Raw genomic sequence first — 13,782 nt, forward strand, 5'->3', positions numbered from 1 at the left:
GAAAACTTTTTGCAATGACAAAAAAATTAAAACCTTGAAAACCAATAATATGAAATGAATGAGAGGCTATGTGCGCAAGAGCGTTGTACAAGCAAAGATGGTGAGGTTATTTGCAACCCTGCCTTCGACCCAACTGATGGAAGATATATTCTTGGTAACACCTTGGAATTTTTCATGATTATCTCGGTGTTAATTTATCTGAAGATAGAATTAAAGCTTCTCTTATTGTGCCAGGAACAGGGGGCGCAGGATTGTTTGCTTCGGTTATTGTCAAACTTAACTACTTTAAAGAAAACAATTAGGTTTGTAGCTGTCGAAGACAACGGAAACAAAAATGGAATCACTTTAATGGTAGAAACGTTTTCATCAATGAGAGATAGCCTAAATATAAAGCGGAGCTTAAAACTCAAGCCTCTAGAAAAAGACATTTACTTCAGCAAAAAAATGTATTAAAACAGTTCGTGTCAAAAAAGCGATAATTCAATATCAAATGTGCCTGTGAACAACACTAAAGACCTGGAAGGTAACGACTATGGAGATATTAAAAATCAAGTTTCAAGCAAACAAATTTTTTTGCCTGAAGTAAGCTCTGATACAAGTTGCAATAAATCACCTGATGCTACAAAAGTTGTCAAAAGTCATCAAAAAGTAGACAGCGAAATGAACAATTCGACTACGGAAATAATGATTTGTGTTACGTAATAAAAGTTCTCTATCTATTCTGTTTTTAAATTGGTTTCAGCGTTGCGCTATTCGCATCTTTTGGGAAAAGAAAAAAAGTTAGTTTGTTATCTTTCTTCTGTCACTGAGTATTGAGTTTGGTTGAGAATCTTCTGAGCAAAATGACTATTTATGTCTACGTTTATTTCGCAAACAGGGAGAAAGTAAAACAACAGAAACTTTATCATGTTGTCCCGAAAACCTAATAATGAGCGCAAACAAAAAAGAAATCTTCAAATTAATAGATCAATACTTGACAATTTAAATGAGCTGTTTGTAATGGTATCAGCCCTATACGTTAAACCTATAAATATATGTTTAAGCGAAACATGGCTCATACAATTGCATGCAACACACATCGTTTTGAAACAGAAGGCTATCAGAAACTAATTGCATTTAACAGAGATGCGAAAAGAGGAGAAATCGCAAACTACATTCAAAAGAACAGTAATTGGCATGAAGTGTCTAGCTCCGGAAATAATATCTGTCAGATTTTTTGCCCAACTAAGTGTCAAAAACAAGAGTGTCTAACTATTAACACTCACTTGAAAGCCATTACTTTCATGAAAAAATTTGCAAAAGTACTTAAAAGTTGAATTCAAACTTGATGATATGCGATTCCCAGGCGGTCATCTTAATTTAATAAATTAACAGATATAAAAGAAAATGCTCTCTACGCATTTGATATTTGAAATAGTCAAACAATTGGCAGCACAAATAAACAACCACCACTAAAAGCAGCATTGCTGTAGCGTATTGTAGTCTTCACATTGAGATCTCTATCATTAAGACCACTATTATAGACCATCACACTGCTCTATTTCACATAAAAATTAATTTTAAGCTACAATTAGATACTGCAAAAACATTTACTGTGAAACTGTGGATAACACATAAAGATTAGTCAATTTTGACAAACTTGGATTTCAAAATAAAACACATATTAGGCACACTTTTTGACGAACGCTACGGTGATGATGACTTAAATTCTGATTGTATGAAGTTTAATGTGCCCTTGAGGTTACGATAAACCTTTTTTTCAACATAACTATCCAAACAATATGAATACAAACAAGGTCGATAACGAAGTTAAAATTTTAGCTACACTGAAAAATAACCTCCATCAAATTTTCTAACGTGACAAACTTTTATCAAATATATTCAAGCATTATCGGATAAGAAACAAGTTGCAAAAACTAGTTGACAAAAAATCAATTTTTATCACAGAAAATTTAATTCCAAAGACAAAAATACTATAAGCCTCTTTATGGCAGTTTATGAAGTTGAGGAAAACTCAAAATCCATGTTAGGCATCGACAAGAGCTCTGTCGATTTGTTCAATAGTTTTTTTCTGCAACTGGATCCAATTTTACATTTAGTTCCACAAGTCAAAACCAAATAGTGAGATCGGATAGAACAAGAACTCAACAAATCAATGACACTAAGTTATGTAAACAAAACAATTTCGTCGAAATTCATTCACGACTTTCCGAAGGAGTTTTCACGAGGTCATTACTGCGTTAATATTTTTATCGATATAAAATCAGTATTTTCGCTTCATCCTGTACTCACAGTACTATTCAATGACTGCATCAGAATGGGTCATTCCTCACTGTAAATCAAGAAATTTTTGGATCCAGACGATTTTAGGCCTATTTCTATCCTACCTACAATCAGCAAAATAATAGAAGAAATCTTGTATGCTCAAATATGCAGTTTTCTCGACTTCAGATGAAAACACTCCACGATTAACGTTCTAGTCAAGCCAATGTCTGAAAACAAAAGTCTTGAGAAAAGAAGAATCCAGCACAAAGAGCAATAATTTTGGATTTTCTAAAAGATTCTGATACAGTGGATATTCATAATTAAAACCACTCAGTTTTCCAATGGTCTTGACATTATACTATTTGGCGATGACACAGTTCTTCTGCAGAAAGAAATGAACAAAAGTATATATTATCAGGAACGCGTAAGGTTGGTTGAATAATAAATCCACGACAATGAGTGATAAAAAACATTGGAAGTTATTTTTAATTTGAGGACTGAGAGCCCATTGGAGGAAATTAAAACAATAATAAATTGTGTTGAATTTGAGAAGGTGTCAAAAACGAGAAGTTAATGTAGATCCATCAAACCATCTAATAACGCAACTGGCTCTGATTCTAAAAATATTTGGTGTATGGGCAAGGAAATTAATTGCACAATATCCAGCTCAAGTACGATCCCAACTTTGCAAAAAGTATAAAAGCAATGAGTAGAAATGAACTGGAAAAATTTATTGCTATCTGTGTCCAACGTTACATTCAAGGCAGTGCTGAACTACTTTCAAAGTTTTACTGACCAAAAATACTGATAATAATATTACGATAAAAGAGCTGTTTAGTAAGTAAAGGTCATCTTCAATTACCAAACGAACTGAAATTGATATCAAAGGGGTTCTTTCAGATGGCAACTTGACGATTACTCAACTTGGGTCAAAGTCTGCAGTCATTCCATCATTTCCAGGTGATGTTCGTTCTCTTTTCATATATTACGTCCCAAAACGCACCTTTGGTCAAATAAACTTTTGGTCACTGTTTTCTGCGATAGCAGTTAACATCGAGCTAATAAGATATAACCCCCCCCCCCTCATTACAGTGGGGCGGAACAATAATTATCTCTATATCTCAAAAAATCCCGAAATGGCAGTTCTGGTGAGGGAAATGCCTCATAACCCGGGCTGAGGTGTCCACCCCTCGTCCACCGTTATTAAGCGAGATTAAGGGTGTAAAGCCTTTTCCACTCTTAAATATTAGTGAAGAGAGTGTAAGAGTGTAATTTTGTAAAAATTACACTCTTTTTACACTCTTTACACTCTTTACTCCACTCTTTTTACACTCTAAAAAATAACTTTTGATTACACTCTTTCGTCCAATTTTTAGTGGGGAAAAGAGTGAAAAGTGTAAATTTGAAGCGATTACACTCTTAGAAATACACCGCAATTTTGAAGAAATTACACTCTTAGAAATACACTACAATTACACTGTTTTGTCCACTTATTTCCTTCTTTTGAACGGGTGTAAATCTTATCCAGGCTCCGCACAAGAAAAAAAATTACAGAAATTTGTGCTGCAATAATAAAAATTTGATCTAGAAAAAATTTACCGTCGAACCTCGACCCGGGCCAGATCATTGGTTGTGCGTTTGAGTTAATTAATAAACTCTCTAATTGGTGTGCCTTTTCCAGCCACATATCCTATACTGACAAACAAGTAGCTAAAGATATAAACGGAGTGGTCTGGACTTCACTGGTATTCTACTTCACTCATTCCAAAACTGTGACATTTCTTCGAACTATGATTGACTTCACGACTTATTGGTCCCAAGTTGTCTTAACGCTTGCAGTTGCTATCGAACGTTACATAATAATTGTTAAGGCGAAAAAATTGGCGTATATTCTCAACATAAAACGACGGCGATTGATTTATTCGGTAGTTATGTTGATGGTTGCGATTCCTGTCGTTTTGGTCTTGACTGATTTTGTGGCAAACTGGGATCGCGGCCTCATAGACGTTAGTATAGTAGCTTGTTGCAGGAAAAAAACAACCCAATAAACAACAAAAAAGGTCAAAATATCGTTAAAATTTGGACTGATGCAATAAAACATGAGGGCGTTCCGGAAAAATATATCACAACTGATAACGGCAATATGGCGACAAAAGTCAAAACTGTCGCAATTGTGACAAAGTTTATCGTTTTAAATTACTGTCTCAAACGTTGTAGGAAATGAGGAAACGTCAATTGGAATCTGTTTGTGGAAAAGTTTTCACCGAATTGGCTTCTCTTAAATGCGTTCTTAGATAAATTTTGTACCCCGATCAAGATTTTTTGGCGAATAGAAAAAAATCACAGAAAAGCATCAGCATTTACCGAATTCTGCTCTGTACCGCTGATTTTTATTGTGCTCTTTCATAAATTTTCTCTTGCATCTCCATCAATTTTCATTGCTTCCGAAGTCACGAAACGCTCCCACTGCTCCTTTTCCTTTTTTGCACCACCCGATTTTTTCCCAAAATTTCAGGTATAGTGATTGATGTGGTTAAAAAAATAAACGTTCATCTAATTATTTGCAACCCTTACCTAACGCCAAGGGAAATTCAGTACTGAATCAGAGCAAAATTCAGAACGTTATCGGTGCTGATTCAGAGTCACATTTTGCCCTGAACTGGTCTGAATCAGACTCTGAATCGGGCTCTGAATCAGAATCATATTCCGACTCTGATTTTTATCTTAATCAGACTCTGATTCAGACTCTGGATCAGACTGGGATTTTTCTCTGAAATAGGGTAGTTTCATAACTATTCAAATAAACGTATTGTAGCCTTATCTTTTGCATATTCACAGTTCACATAGCCCCTACAGTTGGTATAAAACCAAAATGTCAAAGATCCAGGAACTCTACGAAGAGCCAATATCAATTTGTTTCACAATACCACTATATATCAGCAAAGATGTTCTTTTTCTCGGCTAGAGTTGTTTGCATTTTGTTCCAAAAGCTAATTAAAACGCTTAAAAAATTGATGAAATATTTATTTGTGTCTCTCTCCAGAGTTGAAAAAAAAATTTGATTTTCATTCTGATTCTGAGGCAATTCAGAAACGCATTATGAAATTTCCTCTAATTCGGGGGAAATTCAGAGAAAACTGATTCTGAATTTTGCTCAGATTCAGAATGGTTTCAGAATCGATGCAGAAACTATTCTGAAATTTTTATATTCTCAAGCGTTAGGTACGGGAAATCACTAACAACAACGCAATGATTGCAGTCGTTTCCACTAAAGCGAAATTTTTTATTGAAATGCGAAAAATCAGTATGCATGGTTTCTGTTATTTAGCTCTAGTTATAACTGCTATGTAAAAAGAAGTTCATCTCATTTCGTGTGCATGATTTATTTTGGCTAGCTTCGATATTTAACTCAAATTATTACTCGATTCGAATTGCGGTTCTAGCATGTGATTTTTTACCACGCTACTTAATACAGCTGATTCTGTTTCTTCCACGTTAAGTGGCGTTATTTATTTTCCTTAGTTGCTGACTAAATTCAGTGACTTCGGAAACTTGAGAGATTTAAGCTCTCAATTCAGTGGAAGCAGAGTGAATAATTCCACAGGATTCCATATTCTTAATAGGGCTATGAATTTGTTTCTAGTCTTTGTTTGGAAAAAAAAACAAAAAACCAATCATTAAACAATTTCAGCCGAAGTAGAGATCCGCGGAAAGCTAACGGCTCATGGTAATAGAAGTGCCTGTGACACTCTAATTTTGAAGTTGAGTGAAAAAATAATTTTTCGTTCACATGCGGCAATTCGACATTATTATATTTTTGATCGAATTTTCTTTTAATTAGTATTTCGAGCCCATTCTGTTTTTTAATGAAGATTAACTAGCTACTACAATCACTGTAATAAGTTACCTGACTTTTGAGCAAAAACAAACCTTGCAGCGCAATAGAACAACCTATACTTCTTTTTCAGTTGGACCTTGGATTGAGGACCGCTTTTTTCGTAGAGCAGCTGTCTAATCAAGAACATTGCAAATTAAATTACAGCCCAGAAATTCTTAATCAAAAATGTCCTTCCCGGAACGATCTCAGAAAAATCTCGTAGTAACATAAGATTTCATTTTTATCCAAAAAAAAACAAAATGTGGCGCAGAAATTGTGTTAAGTGCAAAATGAACACTTAAAGATTGAGCTGCAGAAAGAAAAAAATATGCAAACCAAAAAACACAAAAATAACTATTCTTGTAACCTAAACTACAACAATTGTGAATAATAAAATTAAAATTTGCAACTGCAGACCAATAACAGAATTTAATGAAAGTTCATTGCATATAATTGAACACGTTGAAAAATTACTTTTTCCCCGAAATAAGGTCCGAGTTCCCTCATTTTGCAACTACTTGGCGCAAATTGGGGGTTAGTTCTTTAATTACCTGTATTATAATATATGGATCTTTTCTTTCAGCATGGTCAATTGGACTGTCAGAATTGTGTTCGATTCAAATTGCGACACCACGAGCGATACATCAGAGCTGCAATAAACGGAACAGTTTTCACTCTATGTTCTGGTTTATACATCTGCTGTGGTCTGACTCTGAGAAGATCCAAGCAAATAACGAGATCCGCACTTTTGACATTATGCTTCGCCGCCACGCTTCTTTTGTGGGTCATTTTAGTTTGGCCACATGTTACATTTGCAGATTTCAAAATGCTCGGAGGAGTTCATTTTGATAATTTCCACCGCAGGTTCAGTAGAGAGAAGATTTACAATAATCTCTTAGTTCCATGGTGGGATCCAGGTCGAAGCGCTCTTTTTTCAACCATAAGACGTTTTTTCACCATGAGCAGATATCGCATTTGCGAATCGTTAATGAGTTACGCGGGCTGCCCATTATGCAAAATTTTTAGGAGTTATACTAAGTCGCATTTTTCATATTTTAAGTCATTTTTACATACACTGTCATGCACGATTTGTAAGATTTATTGGCTGTCAGTCCTTTCCACGTTGAAAATGGTACTTGAATCGTGAAAAAGGCGGACACGTTTTGGTCACCCGATTTGCCTGTTTGGAAATAGGCCACTTATTTTACTGTCTTACATGATTTCCTGAATATCATACAAAGGAATCATACAAAATTACTGAGAGCCTTAAAATTTTATATTGGTTATTTTTTATTTTTGTTACAAGTTGTAAAAATTCTTTTTAATCAGACAGGGTCATATATGACACGTAATACGTTGACAAAATCCATGTATCTTCAACTTTTATACATACAAACTACTGCGAGCCTTCTAATGTACACAAAATCAATAAATACAATTAATATACGCTATGATTTGTTTGTGTGATGGTTTCAAAGAAACAATAAGAAATTTAGAAGTATTCTTTATTAAAGTGTCAAGGAACGAAAGAAGAACTTACCTGACGAACTTTGTTGCTATGTCGATAAGTAATGGCCACAAAACTAAAATCGATTCTATTTTGTTTTGGCGCAATAATTATCTTTGACCTATCAATCAGATGTCAGAAGTAATTTCTCCCACCTACAGAAACCTGATTCTAACATCCACCGACCTCCAACTAATGAAGTCTTTTGTATATAGGTCACATATAGTTCTCATGAAATTTTGATGAAAAATAAAGATCGTCTCCGGAATTCGGAACTCAGATCTATTCCTATATCAACCGAGTAAAATATTTTAAGCTATTCTAACTTTTGTCTGTAAATTTTTGAATAGACAACTATTATAAAAACGAGCTAAAATTTTCAGTTCCAATTTCAATTTAAAATTCAACTAATTAAATTCATTTGACCCGCGTTATCGAACACGACAATGATGACCAGACAGAAAAACTTTGGATCTACAGAATGCAAAATCAGGTATGGCGTGGACTATGTTTTTTGTGGTGAAATGTAGCGCAGAGAATAACGAAGAGAAGAACAACACCGATAGCACTACACAGGATCAACGTGTAACCAATCTTTTTCTTAATATGTGCGGGCAAGATGCAATTACTGAACTCAGGAGCCTAATGAGTCCAAAGAATTTGATAGACACTCCGTATAAAGACATCAGATTGGCGCCTCTCTAATTTATATTTCTCCTAACAAGAGAGTAGTAACGGCAGAAAAGGCTTATATTTTGTCCGTAACACAAGGTGTACGGAGTCAGACCACGACTTCCTAGCATGTCTCAGGGAAGAAGCACGCTTTTGTGACTTCGAAAAACTCAAAAAAGTAGCCAACCTCGAAGAGAAGTTGGTAAAAACAAAGTTTATCTCAGATTTGTGCAAAACATAGACTGCTAGACAAAACCAGCAATGTCGGTTTCTGAAATGACCGCGAGTTTACAGTTCAGAAGTCAAGCAATGACTTTCGCAAGTTCTTCGTTAGGTAATACGCCTTTTAGGGTGGAAGTAGAAATTGAGTACACCTTCAAAAAGACCTTTGGAAAACCAAATGAAAAATTTTACGGCTACTAAAAGTAACAATGTACGTACTAAATGTGGAGGAAAGCCACATTCTGGTAGACCCTGTTCAGCGCTAAGAGCAACACCTTTGAAATGGTGAGACACTTTTCAAAAAAGTGTAGAAGAAAATCAAAAGCAAATTCAGGTATGTATAGCAATTGGAATAACTTTTGCGAAGAAGAAAAAATTTCTTCAGTGCAAGCATATCCAGCATCGGTGATGGTAATATTTGATACTACCGGACAAATCTTCAGCATGTATGCGACCTGCGAATAAATTTCAATTAAAAACTGCAAAGTAAAAAGAGAGGTGGACACAGGTGCAGATAGCACAGTGATGTCTTCAAAATATGGATTGAGCTTGGTAAACCTCAGTTGGATGGTAAAATCAGACATCTCGAAGCTTATGATGGTCATCAGTTAACGCTTCTGGGATCACTTACTTGTGACGTTGAGTGGACTGGAAGCAGGCACACAAAAAAACAACTAGCAGTTGTGCAGTCTGATAAAGAAGATGAACTACTTGGTAGAGACCTTCTATCCATGCACGGTGTAAACAACATCACAACAGAACACCTACCTGCTGTGAAGTGTTACAAAGCTTATGGAGAGCTGATACCAAGATCCCAGCCAATATTGTGCAAAGCCAGAAAAATATCTCTAACTCTTTACGACAAGGTCACAGAGAACCAAGAACCGGGAATCGTTGAACCGGTTTAGACAGGAGGAGTCGCTGTGAAGGCCGACTATTAATAATTTCCACGAACATTAATTTTATAGAACAATTCTTGTCGAAAAATTTTGTTTCTAAAATTAATAAAAATGTAAACGGGAAAAAGGAGCCTCAAACGTGCAAACAGGCAGACCAGGTTAACGTCTTTACAAAACAAGGCCACTAAAACTGCTATAAACCAAATTACTGTTTGCACCTGGTAAAAACAAAGTGTTGGTTTGACTTTTCTAAGACTTCACAGCTGCTGCCTTTTATACAGAATTGAAGTGAAAGAACTAAGACTCCTGGAATTCCGCACAAGTCTGATTCCAAAAATTTAAATGCTTAATAAAAAACTAAGCATGTGTGTGTCGCAGATTGCTGTGAAGAATCAGATAATTTTGCCTGTGCCTTGTTGTATTCATTGAAACCCGGTTCAATTTAACGGAAAAAATTAGGCAAAAGCGAGAACTCTAGGTTAAGCAGAACACCAGAGATTTTAGTTGAAGTCATGTTGGTTTTGAAAGAACTTGAAAGAAAGAGCTATTTTCTTGTAAACAATTTTCACAACAAAATCCAGTCTGCCTAACTGTTCAATCTCACTTGAGATGTAAAATACTTTGTCTTGCTAGCGTGAAACTTGTAGTTTATCGTATCATCGATTTGGTGTTGAAAGTTTGGGTAACTTGAGAGAACGGAAAATAAAGAACCTTTGATAGTTGAACATTAGGGTGACAAAAATTCTTCTTCCTTGACCAGACGAACGACTTATAATCGGTGCGCTGAAAGCAATAGGTGGTGAAAGATAGACTTTCCGTTCACTGACTTGAGTTTTCCAAACCAAAAACATAGATGTTACGTCGTCTCTGTGGCTTCGGCCGCAGTAACTAAAGAAGGATCTCTGTTTTGGCCAATAATTCAAGTCCGCTTACTGCTAAAGACTTGATCTCGTCTGTGAATTCTGTTCTATTCTGATACCCAATGTACACTTTGAATTCCTTTATGAACATAAACAGTGAGCAATCTATATGGACACACATTTTTGGTTTTGAATAGACCCAACTTGAATTATTGAGTTATTAACCAAAACTCAGAAAAAATTTTTGATTAGTTAACTGGAACTTACCGAGTAGTTCAAGCATTCGATTTTAATATTCAGCAAAGATGAACTATTAGTTATTTGGACTAATAAAGCAACGTTTAGTGCGACGGTTTTATACAGAATAGTAGATACAAAGCTACAAATGCGAATTGCACAACTTAACAAACCCGAAAGCTTATAAACCACTAACAACGAACTGGGCTGTATAAATGTTTCTTTGTCATTGATAGAAAAGCAGCCGTTACAGTCAATTGTGCATCTCCAGTGGTGTGGCAGAGAAAGAAGAGTGGAAAACTGAGACCTTTTGTGGATTTGAGAGTACGTATCAATGGCAAGGTCATCGATGAAGACTACCCAATACGAGAAATGAAAACTATCTTCCTCAACCTATTTGAGGCATCATACTATCAAATTGATCTTGACGAAGGGGCAAAAGATATATGCACAATCGATACATCTCAGTGACTGTTCAAGATATGCCGACAACCTCGAGGATTGAAAAACTGTTCTTCGATATTCCACAATTGCATCGAATCAACACTCAAAGTAATCAAAGGTGTTATGATCTTTCAAGACGATGTGTTGATTTACAGAACTATCAAGGAGCAGACAAGAGAGTTCTTGCAATCAAGAGTCGACTAATTGAGAAAGACTTTACTAATAATAAAAAAAATCTAACACAAAAGCAGTCACTAGCGTTAGTTTTTTGGGATACTCCATTTCAAAGGAGGGACTAGATCCAAAACATGTTGGAAAAATGAAAAATGCAAAAGCACCAACTAACAACAAACAACTCAAATCAATTGCTCAAATATCTCTTTGTACCAGGCGGGAGTTCCCGAAAAGAGCATCAAGTAGAATCAAAAGATGGGCGATAGCTCTAATGTGAATCGGCTTTGAGTTGAAGTACACACCGGAAGAGCAGATACCCCATGCAGGTGTTTTGGTCAGAATGGACTTTAAACTCAAAACATTTCCGACATCAATCGAGTCTGCTTTGCAATCAGTAATGTCTACTTCGCTCAAAGTGATTTGTTGACCCTAGCGAAAATCAAAACCGAACATGGAAAAAACAAACTCTTTTCCAGGAGATAATGAAACGAATCAATAGCGGCAATTGGAAACAATGTTCAGAAGCGGAAAAAGGATTCGAACAACAGAAAGATGCACTGACAATACGCAAGGGAATCATCTTCAGAGTTATTGTTCCGTTCAATCACCAAACTACGGCACTTGGTTTTGGCAAAATTGCAAGAAACACAACCTGGGAAGAATGCAACTGAGGCATCAGTCAGATTGAATGTATGGTAGCCAGACATTACCCAAGAGGTTCAACATTTTTCCAGCAAACGTAAGAATTGTCAAATGAACAGGCCTGGCCTGGGAAAAAACATTCTCTACGTGGCATGAAGCCGACGTTTGGGAATGGTTCCACACGGACTGGGGTTAAGTTAAGGACCCAGGAAATTTTTTAGCAATTGTTGACGCGGGTTCCGGGTAGATTGAAGCTTTCCCTGCGGTAAATTGAACATCAGGAACAGTTAAAGTACATCTTAGTCAAATTATTGGAAAGTTCGGAATACGAAAACCTTTAGTATCTGATGCGATTCAGTGTTGCGAATCACTGGGAATTAAGAAAATGGAATCACCCGTCTATCATCCAAGAGCTAATGGACTCGCTTTAAGTGTAGTTCAGACAATGAAGCGGTCACTTTAAGCGTTGAGTCACAAACTTAATGTATCATTTGTAGCATTCCTGCAAAGGGCACAGATGACACTATGCAACGCTTCAAAGACGAGGGGCAAAACGTTAGTTGAATTTCTTTTGCGACCTAGAATTAGACTACCAGGAATAGCAGATTTCTAGTTGCGCGAACCCATTCCATTCAAAGCCAATGAAAAGACAAAGACAGTTTTTGCTACCTTCTTCATCAGGAAGGGCTTCAACACATTTTTCATACAGCCCGAAAACTCATTACAGACTATTCCAGTGAGCGACAACCAAATTGCGAGAATAGAAGAGGACAATGTGAAAACTGAACCATCAGTGGCGGAGACCATATCTCAAAAAAAACCACAAAATCAGAACACATCCGTGGGACCTTTTAGCTACTCTAAATATTCTCTGTATTTTTTGCATCGATAACTACTATAAAAACGATCTTAATTTTGTATCTTTTTGGTTCCAATAGACCACAATTGACCCCTGTTATCGACCACGACAGTATGATATCGTATATGGTTTTTAACGGCTGCTAAAAATTGTGGATAATTAAAAACAAATGCTTTAACATTCAAAATTGGTGATTTCTTGAAAAGTTGAGTGAGTTTGCTCAAAGTGCAAAATTTTATTTTACTTGCTGCAATCTTTTATATCAAAAAACTAAGACCAGCGAAATTTTTCCGTAAAAGTGTTTCAAAAAAATTTATAACTTCTTAAACTGAACAAATGATTTGCCACTGGTGACTATATTGGCATATAAAGTTATCAAAACAATACTTTTTATAAATTATTTTATATAATGAAATACCTGTTTAGAACTAATCTTTTCAGTTCCCTTGATAAGTCTTCGATTAGAGTACAGGGAGCCGAATCTAAAGAACTGATGAGAAAACTGGCGACCTGGAAAATTACTTATATTAATCTTTCTTTGAGCGCCTTTGAAACCTGTTGATTCACGACAGTGTGATAAGACAAGAAAACTAAACAAATGATAGCAACATTCAATTTTTACTACATGGAGTGCAAAAATTGCAATCTACAATAAAGGATGCTGATTCTGATTTGTCATTTAAAGCTGTGCAAATTGTAAAGTTTTTTAAAATCAAATCCTTAGTCATATAACTTCCATTTCTAGAAAATGCTTTTCAAAAACTGCAATTCGTTTTTTGTAAACTTGCAAGATTACTTTCGATCACATGAAAGCCGCGTTACGCTAAAAAAGCAAACAATGATACTGTTGAGAACAATATGAATATGAACAACAGTGCTACAATACCAATCAATTTAACATGTATTCACGTTGAATCAAAAGTCATCATTTTTAGAAGTGCAACGATCTCACCGAGAAGAGGGTCTCTGAACTTTAAAAACTGAAAAGTTAATTGTCAAAATAAGGGGGGAAATCTCACATCCATCTCTATTCAAAGGCTATGTTTTCTTTGAAATAGATTACACACTGATTTCCTCTAACTTAAAATAAGTTTCTCTTTGTTGAATACAAGTTTTCAAAAGAA

The 13,782-nt window shown here is 35.6% G+C and overlaps 1 protein-coding gene and 1 long non-coding RNA gene across 2 annotated transcripts in view; one reads left to right on the forward strand and one right to left on the reverse strand.

Annotated features, from left to right (window-relative positions):
- LOC142349540 (endoplasmic reticulum resident protein 44-like) overlaps window positions 1-13,782 on the reverse strand; it is a 558,035-nt gene that overhangs the window by 376,941 nt on the left and 167,312 nt on the right. The window lies entirely within an intron of this gene.
- LOC142349851 (uncharacterized) overlaps window positions 4,065-13,782 on the forward strand; it is a 10,542-nt gene continuing 824 nt past the window's right edge. Inside the window, exons 1-2 of the long non-coding RNA XR_012760851.1 lie at window positions 4,065-4,271; window positions 6,726-7,059. This is a non-coding gene — a long non-coding RNA (uncharacterized LOC142349851). The remainder of the gene's footprint in view (window positions 4,272-6,725; window positions 7,060-13,782) is intronic.

The sequence above is a fragment of the Convolutriloba macropyga genome, chromosome 11 (genome assembly GCF_964194025.1).
Source record: "Convolutriloba macropyga chromosome 11, txConMacr16.3, whole genome shotgun sequence".
Lineage (NCBI taxonomy): Eukaryota > Metazoa > Xenacoelomorpha > Acoela > Convolutidae > Convolutriloba > Convolutriloba macropyga.